The 14,805-nt window shown below is 41.0% G+C and overlaps 1 protein-coding gene across 3 annotated transcripts in view; it reads left to right on the top strand.

Moving 5' to 3' along the window:
• LOC134747107 (brain tumor protein) overlaps positions 1–14,805 on the top strand; it is a 429,209-nt gene that overhangs the window by 312,609 nt on the left and 101,795 nt on the right. For all 3 annotated transcript variants that reach the window (XM_063681682.1, XM_063681683.1, XM_063681681.1), the window contains one exon: positions 1,365–1,443. The gene's annotated coding sequence lies outside the window, so the exon portion shown is untranslated. The remainder of the gene's footprint in view (positions 1–1,364; positions 1,444–14,805) is intronic.

The raw sequence follows: 14,805 nt of genomic DNA, 5'->3' as shown, positions 1-14,805 counted from the left end.
GGCGGTAGTAGCCGTTAATGCAGATTTAAGGTCTGTAATGTCTGTATGAGTAATGTGTGTGTAAATTTTTAGGTTCGTTCAATATATTTCTGCAGGGATGTAATACTGTAATGTACGAACTAGAACTTTTCAACATTACGCACTACGTAAAATGTATGTTATGTATGTTAAATAGGATGCATTTTTTGTATCTGTCAAATTTTCTCTGTTCAAAACATGAATGTTGTCATGCCCATGTTGAATGTGCGGATACACTGATCACTCTGTTCAGTGCTTCAGTACCTATACTAAAGGTTAATAATAATATGTAATTCGTTTTGAAAAATGCCTAGTGGGCCTATGAAGCCGATGGTCCTGGGTTCGAATCCCGGTAAGGGTATTTATTTGTGTGATTAGCACAGATATTTGTTCCTGAGTCATGGGCGTTTTCTATGTATGTATTTAATTATTTATTTAATATTTCTTCTAGAAAGAAAGAAACTTCGAGAAAGAGGTCACTCGTCGAATCCGACTCGGTTGGGCAGCGTTCGGGAAGCTCCACAGTATCTTTTCGTGTGTTTGACCAGTGTGTGTTGCCAGTGATGACATACGGATCTGAGACGTGGGCGCTAACGATGGGCCTCATAAGAAGGCTCAAGGTCACGCAAAGGGCAATGGAGAGAGCTATGCTCGGGGTTTCTCTGCGTGATAGAATCAGAAATGATGATATCCGCAGTAGAACTAGGGTCACCGACATATCTCGCAGAATTGCAAACCTTAAGTGGCAGTGGGCGGGGCACATTGCTCGCAGAACTGATGGCCGGTGGGGCCGGAAGGTTCTGGAGTGGCGTCCGCGTACCGGAAGACGAACTGCCGGTAGGCCTCCAACGAGGTGGAGCGACGACCTGGTGAAGGTCGCGGGAATTCGGTGGATGCGAGCGGCACAGGATCGGTCGGAGTGGCGAGCCTTGGGGGAGGCCTATGTCCAGCAGTGGACGTCTATCGGTTGACATGATGATGATGATGATGATTTAATATTTATTTATATATGTATACGGTCTGAGTAACCACAACACAAGCCTTCTTGAGCTTACGGTGTCAATTTGTGTAAGAAAGTCCCTATTTTTTTTTTACACAGATCGGCTTAGCCCCAAACTGAGCAAAAAGTAACAGTTTCCACTTGTGGGATCTCAACTTTTTTTTGGAAAAGCATTTTTTCCATGGGTTGATCCCATATTTCCAGTTCTTACTTATTCAGCTCATGTAGGGTTTGCACCTCGAAAAAAAAGTGGATCCATGCAGTTTACGTTGTAAGGAATGATATCCAGGTCTCAAGTTATGTAAAAAAAATCAATCTGTCTAATGAATATTTGTTATTGTTACAGATTTGTCTCAGCGGCGCCGACGGACGCGGCGCGTTTAACGCCAACCATGCATTAGATATCGCACAAACGATATCGAAACGTGAGTGTTAAGCTTTTCTTCTCTTAAGAGTTTTCGTTTCCGAAGCAATATTTTTTTTTCAACTACGGTTAAATAGTGATTTTGTGCTACCGGCCCTGACCGGGCTAGCACAGGAATGGCGCGAGCGCGCGACTGTATCTCGCCCGCGAGATAGACTACCCGTTCTTCTTTGATTAACACAGTTAGAATAAGCCAAAAGGCGATGGCGATACTGTCGCGCTCCTCTCGTGCTAATAGGCATATTATATAGCTGGCTTTCCGCTGAGGCGGAGATGAGAGGAGACGTGCGGATCAACCAATAGCATGAGTCGTTTATCTTGGCTAGTTTTTATATCAACAAAAATTTTTTTTAGAAAAGTAACAGACAAATAAAATATAGCGTATACTTAAAAACTAGCCAAGTCAAATCCTGAACTTTAATTACGTCCCAAGCGAACTAGAACTTGGCACCCATATAGATAGATCTCAACTCTTTTTCCGGTGAAGTCAACAAAGACGCATATTCTTAATATTGAACTTGGCTCACATTTCACATTTATGTTTTTGATGGGATATCATTACTTTTTGTACAGAAATTATTAGTATTCATCATACCTAGTTGATTTCGAAATTAAAATATATTTTTGCTTTGCCTTTACTTTACTAGATAATCTAGATATCATTAATCGGAGTTTTCGTGAGCAACGAAACCCTAAAAGAAAATGCCGATGAATATCAGATTCGGCAACAAAAGCGAAAATCATTGTTTGAACATCAAATTCATCCATTGTATTAAGTTTTACATGGATTCTCCATTTCTCGAGCTATTAATTGTAATTCTTATAATGAAGTTTTCGTGTTCGCTTAGATGCCTTAGATCTTTCTGCGATTTGGAGTTATTACTTTACGATTGAATAACAAATATCGTAATGGACAAAATAAACCGCCAAGTGCGAGTCGGACTCGCCCAACGAGGGTTCCGTACTTTTTAGTATTTGTTGTAATAGCGGCAACAGAAAACATCATCTGTGAAAATTTCAACTATCACAGTTGATGAGATACAGCCTGGTGATAGACAGACGGACAGACGACAGACAGACGCACAGACGTACAAAGGAGTCTTAGTAATAGGGTCCCGTTTTTACCCTTTGAGTACGGAACCCCAAAAAAACAGTTTTTTTTTGCGTCAAGTGGACTCAAAAACAAATCACTTATAGGCTTCGTCACCTAGGTACTAACACAATTACATAAATGATGTAATCCGCAACAGGCTTTACCATATAGTTATTAATTGTTAATAGATTATATTAGGGCGCGGTGGTGACCTAGCGGTAAGACTTTCAGTCCGGAGGTCGCGTGTTCAAACCCCGGCTCGTACCAATGAGATTTTCGGAACTAATGTACGAAATATCAATTGATATTTACCAGTCGCTTTTCTGTGAAGGAAAACATCGTGAGGAAACCGAACTAATCATAACAAGGCCTAGTTGCCCCTCTGGGTTGGAAGGTCAGATGGCAGTCTTAAGGGGCCCACTGACTATCAGTCCGCCGGACGATATTGGCCTGTCAGTTAGAACAAAAATTTGACAGTTCCGAACAACTGACAGGCCGATATCGTCCGGCGGACTGATAGTCAGTGGGCTCCTTTAGGATTAGTTGTCAAGCGGACCCCAGGCTCCCATGAACCGTGGCAAAATGCCGGGATAATGCGAGGAAGATGATGATGAGATTATATTAGGGCGCCCCCTAGCTTTTCGATAAGCTTTGTCAATCTGTCACGTTACTCCCTCCTCCACGTATATTGGAGGAGTGAGTAACGGAGCTAGGAGTGAGGAGGTAGAAAGGAAAAGATAGATATAACAGGGGTAGGTTCTTTATTTAACGGCTATTGTCTAAATATGACACGCTACAGATGGTTTAAATTACAAAAAGAATAAAATAAAGTTTATAGTCGCGCTAATAGCACGTGCAAGGCAGGAGCACGCACACGGATAGGCGCGCTGATAGCACGCGCAAGGTGAGGCGCGCTGGTAGCACGCGCACAGTAAGGCGCGCAGATAGCACGCGCAAAGGTAAGGCGCGCAGATAGCACGCGCAAGGTGAGGCGCGCTGGTAGCACGCGCACAGTAAGGCGCGCAGATAGCACGCGCAAGAGTAAGGCACGCAGATAGCACGCGCAAAGGTAAGGCGCGCAGATAGCACGCGCAAAGGTGAGGCGTGCTGGCAGCACGCGCACAGTAAGGCGCGCTGGTAGCACGCGCACGGTAAGGCTCGCTGGGTAAGGCGCGCTGATAGCGCGCGCACGGTAAGGCGCGCTGGGTAAGGCGCGCTGATAAGCACGCTCTTCAAAGAGGCGAGGCGCAGTGACAACACGCGCCTGTTGAGGCGAGGTGCGCCGATAGCGGGCGAGGCGCGGTGACAGCACGCGCCTGTTGAGGCGAGGCGCGCCGATAGCGCGCGCCTAGGAGACGAGGCGCTCCGCTAGAGCAACTGCAAAGCACCACCGGACTTGGGTGCGTGCAGAGAGCGCCAGACTTCGCCAGGAACACAGGTAACCTTTTAATGAGCGCGATCGAGGGTTTCTTGATGGTGCGGGGCCTGGCTTGGCCCCGCACGGACCCTTACAACTGATGTTCCTTTGTTGGGAACTAGAAGCAAACTGAATTCAGATGTCCGCTGGGCCGCTTATATAGCTAGCAATAACATTTTCTAGAATTCTTCTTTACTTCGTTATTAATTTTGAAAATATTTGAAAATATTTGTTCACCAGTAACAATTTTTAGGTAAAATTTAGAACAAACTACTTGAAAACTATACGACCTAAACTTCATGCTAAGGAATTTAGAGTAATTTAATAGTTTGACGGATTATGTCGAAACAAAGAAACAAATATGTCAAGGAAAATTTATAGTGAATTTTAGGTCGATTAGCTTTGAAATTATTATAAAAACATGAAATGATTAGAAAAACAGCAAGGTAAGTTTCAGGAATTATGAAACAGCAAGCGGGGCAGAGGTTTCAGACTTCGCACGCGACAGGAAAGTTCGCGAGAGCTTTAAGCATCTCCGTAACGTTATCCTGTGATTTTCAGGCGCAGATCAAGAAAATAGTAATTTAATTGGAGCCAGAGAATGCAATTTTAAAAGGTTCGATCAATTGGATTCTTACGCTAGAAACCAAAGAAGGGAGGAGTTACAGAGAAGTAATCCAGGCATGCAAGGTAAAACACTACATTACCCGCGCCAAAACTGTCACGTTACTCCCTCCTCCACGTATATTGGAGGAGTGAGTAACGGAGCTAGGAGTGAGGAGGTAGAAAGGAAAAGATAGATATAACAGGGGTAGGTTCTTTATTTAACGGCTATTGTCTAAATATGACACGCTACAGATGGTTTAAATTACAAAAAGAATAAAATAAAGTTTATAGTCGCGCTAATAGCACGTGCAAGGCAGGAGCACGCACACGGATAGGCGCGCTGATAGCACGCGCAAGGTGAGGCGCGCTGGTAGCACGCGCACAGTAAGGCGCGCAGATAGCACGCGCAAAGGTAAGGCGCGCAGATAGCACGCGCAAGGTGAGGCGCGCTGGTAGCACGCGCACAGTAAGGCGCGCAGATAGCACGCGCAAGAGTAAGGCACGCAGATAGCACGCGCAAAGGTAAGGCGCGCAGATAGCACGCGCAAAGGTGAGGCGTGCTGGCAGCACGCGCACAGTAAGGCGCGCTGGTAGCACGCGCACGGTAAGGCTCGCTGGGTAAGGCGCGCTGATAGCGCGCGCACGGTAAGGCGCGCTGGGTAAGGCGCGCTGATAAGCACGCTCTTCAAAGAGGCGAGGCGCAGTGACAACACGCGCCTGTTGAGGCGAGGTGCGCCGATAGCGGGCGAGGCGCGGTGACAGCACGCGCCTGTTGAGGCGAGGCGCGCCGATAGCGCGCGCCTAGGAGACGAGGCGCTCCGCTAGAGCAACTGCAAAGCACCACCGGACTTGGGTGCGTGCAGAGAGCGCCAGACTTCGCCAGGAACACAGGTAACCTTTTAATGAGCGCGATCGAGGGTTTCTTGATGGTGCGGGGCCTGGCTTGGCCCCGCACGGACCCTTACAACTGATGTTCCTTTGTTGGGAACTAGAAGCAAACCAAATAGTAAGCCTTCATAACTGTTCTCCAAAACCTTGAATCTTTCAGAGAGAGTGTTAAGATTATCTGCAAAAGGAGAGTCATGATCTAGATCAATACGATTAAATCTATAATGTAAGTGATTGATAAATGATTCCAACCTTTTAGTTGCATATAGCGAAGGTTTCGCTTGAAGCTGCTCAATTTTTGCTTGTATGAAGGTAAGGCAAGTCTCAATCTGTAATAAATCTTCCTGTGGAGGAATAATGGAATTAAGTACCTCCGATGCGGGTTGCGATTGACCCAAAACCTCTGCTTGCTTTTTCAAGGCAACCAAGTTTTCCCTAGGTTCCTCTAACCTAATGCGAACCTCATATTCTAGCTCTGCTTTGTTTAGATTAGCGTATTTAATGGTGCGTGCCATATTTGACTAAAGAAATAAAATAAAAAAAATTAAACAGAAAGAGGCCGAAAAGTTATTTAAGATTTAAAGACACGGATTCTGTCTATAATTTTGAATTTAGAGGGTTAAGAAAGCCGGTAAATTTAAAAGTTGGGCGCCAAAACTGTCACGTTACTCCCTCCTCCACGTATATTGGAGGAGTGAGTAACGGAGCTAGGAGTGAGGAGGTAGAAAGGAAAAGATAGATATAACAGGGGTAGGTTCTTTATTTAACGGCTATTGTCTAAATATGACACGCTACAGATGGTTTAAATTACAAAAAGAATAAAATAAAGTTTATAGTCGCGCTAATAGCACGTGCAAGGCAGGAGCACGCACACGGATAGGCGCGCTGATAGCACGCGCAAGGTGAGGCGCGCTGGTAGCACGCGCACAGTAAGGCGCGCAGATAGCACGCGCAAAGGTAAGGCGCGCAGATAGCACGCGCAAGGTGAGGCGCGCTGGTAGCACGCGCACAGTAAGGCGCGCAGATAGCACGCGCAAGAGTAAGGCACGCAGATAGCACGCGCAAAGGTAAGGCGCGCAGATAGCACGCGCAAAGGTGAGGCGTGCTGGCAGCACGCGCACAGTAAGGCGCGCTGGTAGCACGCGCACGGTAAGGCTCGCTGGGTAAGGCGCGCTGATAGCGCGCGCACGGTAAGGCGCGCTGGGTAAGGCGCGCTGATAAGCACGCTCTTCAAAGAGGCGAGGCGCAGTGACAACACGCGCCTGTTGAGGCGAGGTGCGCCGATAGCGGGCGAGGCGCGGTGACAGCACGCGCCTGTTGAGGCGAGGCGCGCCGATAGCGCGCGCCTAGGAGACGAGGCGCTCCGCTAGAGCAACTGCAAAGCACCACCGGACTTGGGTGCGTGCAGAGAGCGCCAGACTTCGCCAGGAACACAGGTAACCTTTTAATGAGCGCGATCGAGGGTTTCTTGATGGTGCGGGGCCTGGCTTGGCCCCGCACGGACCCTTACAACTGATGTTCCTTTGTTGGGAACTAGAAGCAAACTGAATTCAGATGTCCGCTGGGCCGCTTATATAGCTAGCAATAACATTTTCTAGAATTCTTCTTTACTTCGTTATTAATTTTGAAAATATTTGAAAATATTTGTTCACCAGTAACAATTTTTAGGTAAAATTTAGAACAAACTACTTGAAAACTATACGACCTAAACTTCATGCTAAGGAATTTAGAGTAATTTAATAGTTTGACGGATTATGTCGAAACAAAGAAACAAATATGTCAAGGAAAATTTATAGTGAATTTTAGGTCGATTAGCTTTGAAATTATTATAAAAACATGAAATGATTAGAAAAACAGCAAGGTAAGTTTCAGGAATTATGAAACAGCAAGCGGGGCAGAGGTTTCAGACTTCGCACGCGACAGGAAAGTTCGCGAGAGCTTTAAGCATCTCCGTAACGTTATCCTGTGATTTTCAGGCGCAGATCAAGAAAATAGTAATTTAATTGGAGCCAGAGAATGCAATTTTAAAAGGTTCGATCAATTGGATTCTTACGCTAGAAACCAAAGAAGGGAGGAGTTACAGAGAAGTAATCCAGGCATGCAAGGTAAAACACTACAAATTACTAACCTAAACTTGTTGTTCACTCACTATACTGCACTGCACTTCCTACCTTTTGTAATGAAACACTTCACTTGACAACTTAATACACATTTATTCCGAAACCAAATTTACTATATACGGGGCTGTGAAAAAATCTTAACAGCGCGAAGCAGCCGACAGAACAGCGCCATCTATTGTGAAATTGGGCAACTCTAAAAACTAAACATTACTACATTCAACACTTGTATTAATCATTAAATATGTATTGGTCACTAGTACACATATGTGAATCTCAATTTCATGACGCAGAATTCCACGAATTACGTTAATACCTCACAGGAACATATTGATCCAACAGGTTAAACACAAACACCTATGTATACATCACACACGCTAACTGATTGTCGTTAGTGCGTACTTGTTGGCATTATCGCCTATTCACCTACATGTCGTTGACCTACACACACCTAACAATAACGACGACTAATCAATTGTAGACCTTATATCCTTGCAGTAAAGCTTACTAATGGTCAATGTAATCTATACTATTATTCACAACGGTCATCCAAGAATCGTTATGTAAGGGCCGATACAGACGGACTGCAACCCGACTACAATTTGTATGGGAACTGCACGCCAACTGCAACATCGGCGTGCAGTTCCCATGCAAGTTGCAGTTGGGTACCAGTCCGTCTGTACCGGCCCTAAAGTCTGATTATGAACAGTCGCTTTTATGAATTAACAGTTGTAGGATGTACTAGAGATGAGGGTGCTACGATACCTGTACATACCTATAGTTTTAAAAAAATCACTATTTAACACATTAGTCCATATAAAAAATTATGCTTAAATATTAATATTAGTTTTGATTGAACGCCTTTGAAATGGAATAACGCATGTAAATAAATAAATAAATTTTAGGGGACATCCTACACAGGTTAACCTAGCCCCAAACTAAGCAAAGCTTGTATTATGGGTGCTATTAGGCGCGATATACATACCTATAGATATATACATAAGAACACCCGTGACTCAGGAACAAATATCTGTGCTCATCACACAAATAAATGCCCTTACCGGGATTCGAACCCAGGACCATCGGCGTGTATTGACACAAAATATTATTTATTAAGTAATAATTTTTTCGTCAATTTAGAAGGAAAAGTGTAAGGGATCGCAACCGGAACACCACGCTGCGCTCCAAAACTCAAATTACAGATGTAGCTCGTAAAGCGGCCCAGTTAAAGTGGGACTGGGCTGGTCATGTCTGCCGCATGCCGAATGACTTGTGGGCCAAGATAACCACGGAGTGGGGGCCCCGTGAGTCGAACCGGGGATTCAGCAGACCTCGTCGGCGATAGCGGGATAACTTGGACTCCTTTTTGAGAGACTGGCCAGATGTAGCTCAAAACGGGGAAGAGTGAAAGAAGAGGTGAGAGGCCTTTGCCCAGCAGTGGGACACAATAGGCTCGCAATAATAATAATAACAGACTACCCACACAACAGAGTATCCACTCTTCTATGCCCAATACTTTTTCCTTTCGTTTGGTGTTAGTCGATGTACGTGAGGTATTTTGGATAATTGAAACCACGAGAGTACGTTAACACAGCTAATGCTTTTTTCCGACTGGCGGTATGCATACACTATTATAGGTACCCACATATCTATACATAACAGTACGGTTATCATGTTCGCTGTTCCCCCTGACGTGCACAAGTTTAGGATCCTAACATACTTAATACAACAACTTTCCGCCATGCGCGGTATATATTTAACCCAGCCATCGCATAACCAAACTCAAAAACTCTCAAAACTCCTATAGACAGCCATAACTTCAGATGCGCCGTGTGGTAAATTAAATTATTCATCGCGGCTCTGAATTCATTATAATCCGTATGAAACTTCAACAGTTTGGGAGTAAATGCGTTACGTAGTTTACAACTCGGGGGATTAATTTTTAATAAACCTTTGCCGTGTCTACGCTTTTCTTGTTAATTTTGGCTTTCGCTTATTAAGTTGTTTTGTCGGGCAATGTTTTTGTTCGCTTAATGTTTTGGGGGCATTGTTGGGTTTAGTTTGGGTTAATAATTGATTTCAACCGTATATTAAACTATGGCGTTGACACACAAATGCCATAGTTTGTGATAACTGGCGTTAAGAGTCCGCAGCAAGCTCGGTTCTCCATACATACGTAGTTACGCTCTCATTTTAAAACGACTAGCTAGATTTCTCTGAAACTTTGTACTAACAATAGGATAAGGTAGGTGTATCTTCTTGTATTTAGTTTATGTAGCTTCAGATACCATAGTTAAAAAAATACAGCGAATTTAAGTTTTTCATACAAAACTTGCTTTTGCTCTATTTCGTTAGTTTTATAAACTGAGGCTATATAAACGAATTACAGGACTAGATATGTCTCACGTCATTGTATGTGCAAAGTTTATTTACAATCCAACACGTAGTTTTAAAATGAGAACGGAACTCCGTTTGTAGGGAAGGTGCAATTCGGCCGAGCTTGCCGGGGACTCTTTAGGCTGCCTTTCCACGGAGGTGGAGATGAGAGGAGACGTACGAAAATCAACCAATAGCATGGATTGTTTTCTGCGCTCCGCTGAATTACAACCAATGCTATTCGTTGATACACTTGATACTGCACGTCTTCTCTCATTTCCACTCATCTCCGCCTTAGTGGAAAGGCCGCTTTACACTCGCGGTGGCAAACTGATAAGGGATGACCGTCTGACAGACTAAAAAAACCGGCCAAGTGCGAGTCAGACTGGCGCACGAAGGGTTCCGTACCATTATCTATTGTTTTTATTATTTGTTGTTATAGCGGCAACAGAAATACATCATCTGTAAAAATTTCAACTGTCTAGTTATCACGGTTAATGAGATCCTAGCCTAGCTAGCTAGGCTAGCCTGGTGACAGACAGACGGACAGTTGAGTCTTAGTAATAGGGTCCCGTATACCCTTTGGGTACGGAACCCTAAAAAGTACTTTAAAATAAACCTATTAACGGGATAATGAGGTCAGAAGAAGGCCTACCGCGAACCACGTTCGACGTGTTGCCTCCCTGTCACACTTACGTACAAATTTACAAGTCGACAGCGAGGCAACACGTTTAACGTGATATTTATCAGTACGGTTTTTACTCACTATTATTTTTAGTCGCTTTTAGTCGCCAAAAGCGACTAAAAATAATAGTGAGTAAAAACCGTACTGATAAATATTTTGAAATATGTCTCACGATAGTTTAAGTGCGACGTTTAACGTGGTTCGCGGTAGGCCCTCAGGACCTATAAGATTTTCAGGCCAATTCGAACAATGAGATACGTCATTTACTAGTTCTAGAAACGATATGGATTAGATATTTCAGTGTCAAAAATGACGTTATTGTTTGAAGAAACGTCATTTTCACTGACATATCTAATCCATATCGTTTCTAGAACTAGTAAATGACGTATCTCATTGTTCGAATTGGCCTGATACGCTATTTTCCTACCTGATACGTTTCGTAGCTCGTAGCAAGAATTTCCCGCGTCGTAGCGATAACTCTTCGTAGCGCTTCGCTGTGATATTACCTTAGACAGTGAAATACTGAAATTAATTAATTTTGTGATATTTAATAAACCATTAAAACCAAATATCCCCGACAATACATTAAAATTTAACTTGAAAATAAATTGCGTTCTCGCTTTTATCAATATTATCAATTATTTATTTGTGAGCACGCACGCAAGTAATTATATACTGTGAACTTTCATGACTACTTTCATTAAGTCGAAGCTAAAATAATAATTGTATTGTTATTAACAACATAGAACCAGAATCCATAAATTCGTAAACCAAAAAGTTCATTAAAACCTAAACCGCTAAACTACCGAACGGTATTAATTTCGTTCGAGGCTTAATGATTTATACTTTTGGACTTACGAATAATTTTAGAGCAAAACCGAACGCCAGATCTAACCGCACCCTGTTCGGATGTAATATTAATTTAACTATTCATTCGGAAAAGGTATTATAGCTTAATTTACTATTATAATTAATCGTGCACCGCATTTTACGAACGTTTTGGCTTTTAGTGTTGCTGAATACAATACAAATACAAAGCCTCTATAGTGTACAACCTTAATAACATTTACAGACACACATAATGAAGACAGAGGTTACAACAGGCGGTCTTTACGCTAAAGAGCGATCTCTTCCAGACAACCTGAAACTCCTGAATATTTTCATTTCATTAATTTTAATTAGTTATTATTTATTTGAAGTAGTGTTTTTACAATAATAAATTTTATTTAACCATTGATTTGATTAACCTCATAAAATGCGTTTTAAATACTTACTAGTATAATAATTGGTTTAAGAATTGGTAGTTTAAGTATTGGATAGTTTGGTAGTTTAAGTATTGGATAGTATAGTTTAAGAATTGGTAGTTTAAGAAATGATTTAAATTATAGTTTGACATGTAAATTAAAATAATGTAATATAATGTAATTTAATAATATGATTTATTGTAGTATGTAAGTGCTTTGGTTTATAACTGTAAACTTGCATATTTGGAAATAAAATAATAATAAAAATACAACAATGGACTAAGTTTGTCTTTAAATTAACGAATTTGAATAATAAGTAATAACATGATTAAATAACACTTGCAGAAGTTATAAGACCAATTTTATAAGAATATTTCATTCGTCATTACACTGTATCGTTTCGAATTTAAATTGTTGTGAGACATACTAATATTAAATCATTTTACGGTTTAGACTCACTTGTTTTAGTCACTCGCGCGACATGTTTCGGAGAGCCTAGGTCTCCTTTCTCAAGCACTAATAGTGCGCGCAGCAAGCGACGCGGCGCGCGGCAGCGGCAGTACGCAACACACGGTCGTCGTGAACGCTGCTCGCACTATTAGCGCTTGAGAAAGGAGACCTAGGCTCTCCGAAACATGTCGCGCGAGTGACTAAAACAAGTGAGTCTAAACCGTAAAATGATTTAATACTGTATCGTTTCATTAAAAGCAAATAAATAATGGAACAATTATCAAACTAACGTTCCATTATAACTATGTTTCTCTGACTTGAGTTGAATTTGCTTATCTGATATTAATTTGTGGCTTATATAATTTAACATCAGGTTCAAATATATTTCATGGAAATTTAAACGTAAGTACCTACATCTAATGGTGTTAAATAATAGCAACACAAACAAGTAGTACTTGCTCTTTCCAGTCATATTAATCATCGTCATTAATTAGCCTAGATAATATTGTCGAGTATTTTTTAACTTCTTACTTCTATCCTAAAGTAAGACAATTTCTCTTGCCTGATGGACAACAATAATGTATGCTGGTAATCTATTCATTGTATTTAGACATTAATACTATTAATTTATCTGTCAATTGCCATATGCCGCTTAAATCAAGTGCTAAGTGTAACTGGAAATACTTCAAATTCATTCATAACTACTTGAACGTGAAAGCTATGAAAAACTAGTCCGATTCGAGGATTAGAACTTAAAGTCTCAAGTGATCACTTCAGAGCCGACACACACCAGCCGTTCTGTCATTTTAAAGAACGCCACATCTGTGTACTTACACTGTCCATATGTGGAACTTCTTAAACATTGCCGAATAACAATCATTTTCGTTCAAATTACAACTTTACTGAAGAACGTAGAAGACTCAAATTGTAACAACAAAATAGTTCGTTGTCAGCTCAATGATTTCAACTTTCATCGGGACTGAACTATTCCATTCATCTTTTTTTTATACAAAATTTCAAGTGCGTGCTTAGAAAATGACAAAAAACAGAAATAGTAGTAGTTGTGTTTGCGGGTGACGAATCTTACTTCACCGTGATACAGTTTTAACTAGTACGGGGAGTAAAGGACTCATTCTTCTCATAATGTATAACTTTACAACTAAATTAGTTTATTTACGTACCTAAATCAGACTGATGTATGTACCTCCATCCTTACCTATTTATAAGTACTTAATGTAACTTTTAGTTGTGTTATTGAAATAAAGAAATTTATTTATTATTTATTATTATTATTTATAGTCATTAGGGAGTTTAAAAGAACACGGAACTTTGATGCTTAATTTGACGGTCGAATGGTAGTTATATACAAATAGTTTATTCGCAGTAATATGGTTACATAATGGTCTTAAAGTAGGTACAATTTTTTTCTGCATATAACATCTTTTCTGGCGTGCGAATATTAAATAAAGAACTTAAAGATAAAGGACTAAAACTAACATGCATATGTTTAGGGTAGTCGCGTGTGTTAATACATTTAAGATTGACATTTATGTTCCTACATAAACTTAACTTTCCTCACACTGCAGTGTCACATCGAAGCAAACTGTAGCTTAAATATCTGAACACGTCACAGCGATAATGCATATCTGGATATCATGAGACAATTTCTCTACTGTAAAATATGCTGGAAGTAGTCTTGCTTATCGAGCATTTATCTACGCTTTTGACGCAAGGGCTAAACTACACGTCTCCAATTATAATTAACAGACACATATAGTTATCATACATATGATTAATGAATACAGACTTAAGCCACGCGATACCCTAGCGTAATTAATTACACCGTTTCAATCAAAAGTATATCAATTTAGTATTAAGAACACGTAAATGCAATCTACCTCATGAACTGCAAATATTTGTACACGTACTTCAATTAATGCTCGAGATGGGGCGGCGGTGATTAAGTACTAATCAAAATTCGTAGTTCATACGATGTACGTTATGTTGAATAGTGCGTGACGATACAGCATGTAAATCTTGTAATACATATATGAAGCAGTAATGGAGAAAAGAATTAATGACCATTTTAAGACTTTTTGCATGCATTGCCCCAATTGGCCCATACTAGTATCGTAGCAAAATTTTAATTAGCCTTTTTTCTGGATAATAAGTGTATAAGTAAATTACAACTATTCATTTTATTTATTGTATGGCTTACAATACTCTACTTATTCTTGTACTTATCAGACAAACTATAAAAAATACCATAAAAACAAAAAATGTGTTAAAAAGGGAGTCTTCTTTTACTTGTACTCTGTATTTAAATTTAACTAGATTACTCCATTCAGTACGCGTAATGTAATATGGCGGAAACATACTGTAGTTTCTAAAAGCTTTTACCTGAAAATGCGACTGCATAAACATTCCCTTGAATCTTAGTACTACTTATTTACTACCTACATACATATGTCTCGCGAGCTAACTACA

Source organism: Cydia strobilella, chromosome 14 (genome assembly GCF_947568885.1).
Source record: "Cydia strobilella chromosome 14, ilCydStro3.1, whole genome shotgun sequence".
NCBI classification, from domain to species: domain Eukaryota; kingdom Metazoa; phylum Arthropoda; class Insecta; order Lepidoptera; family Tortricidae; genus Cydia; species Cydia strobilella.
The sequence above is the reverse complement of the archived record's forward strand: the minus strand, read 5'-3'. Positions and strand labels throughout refer to the sequence as shown.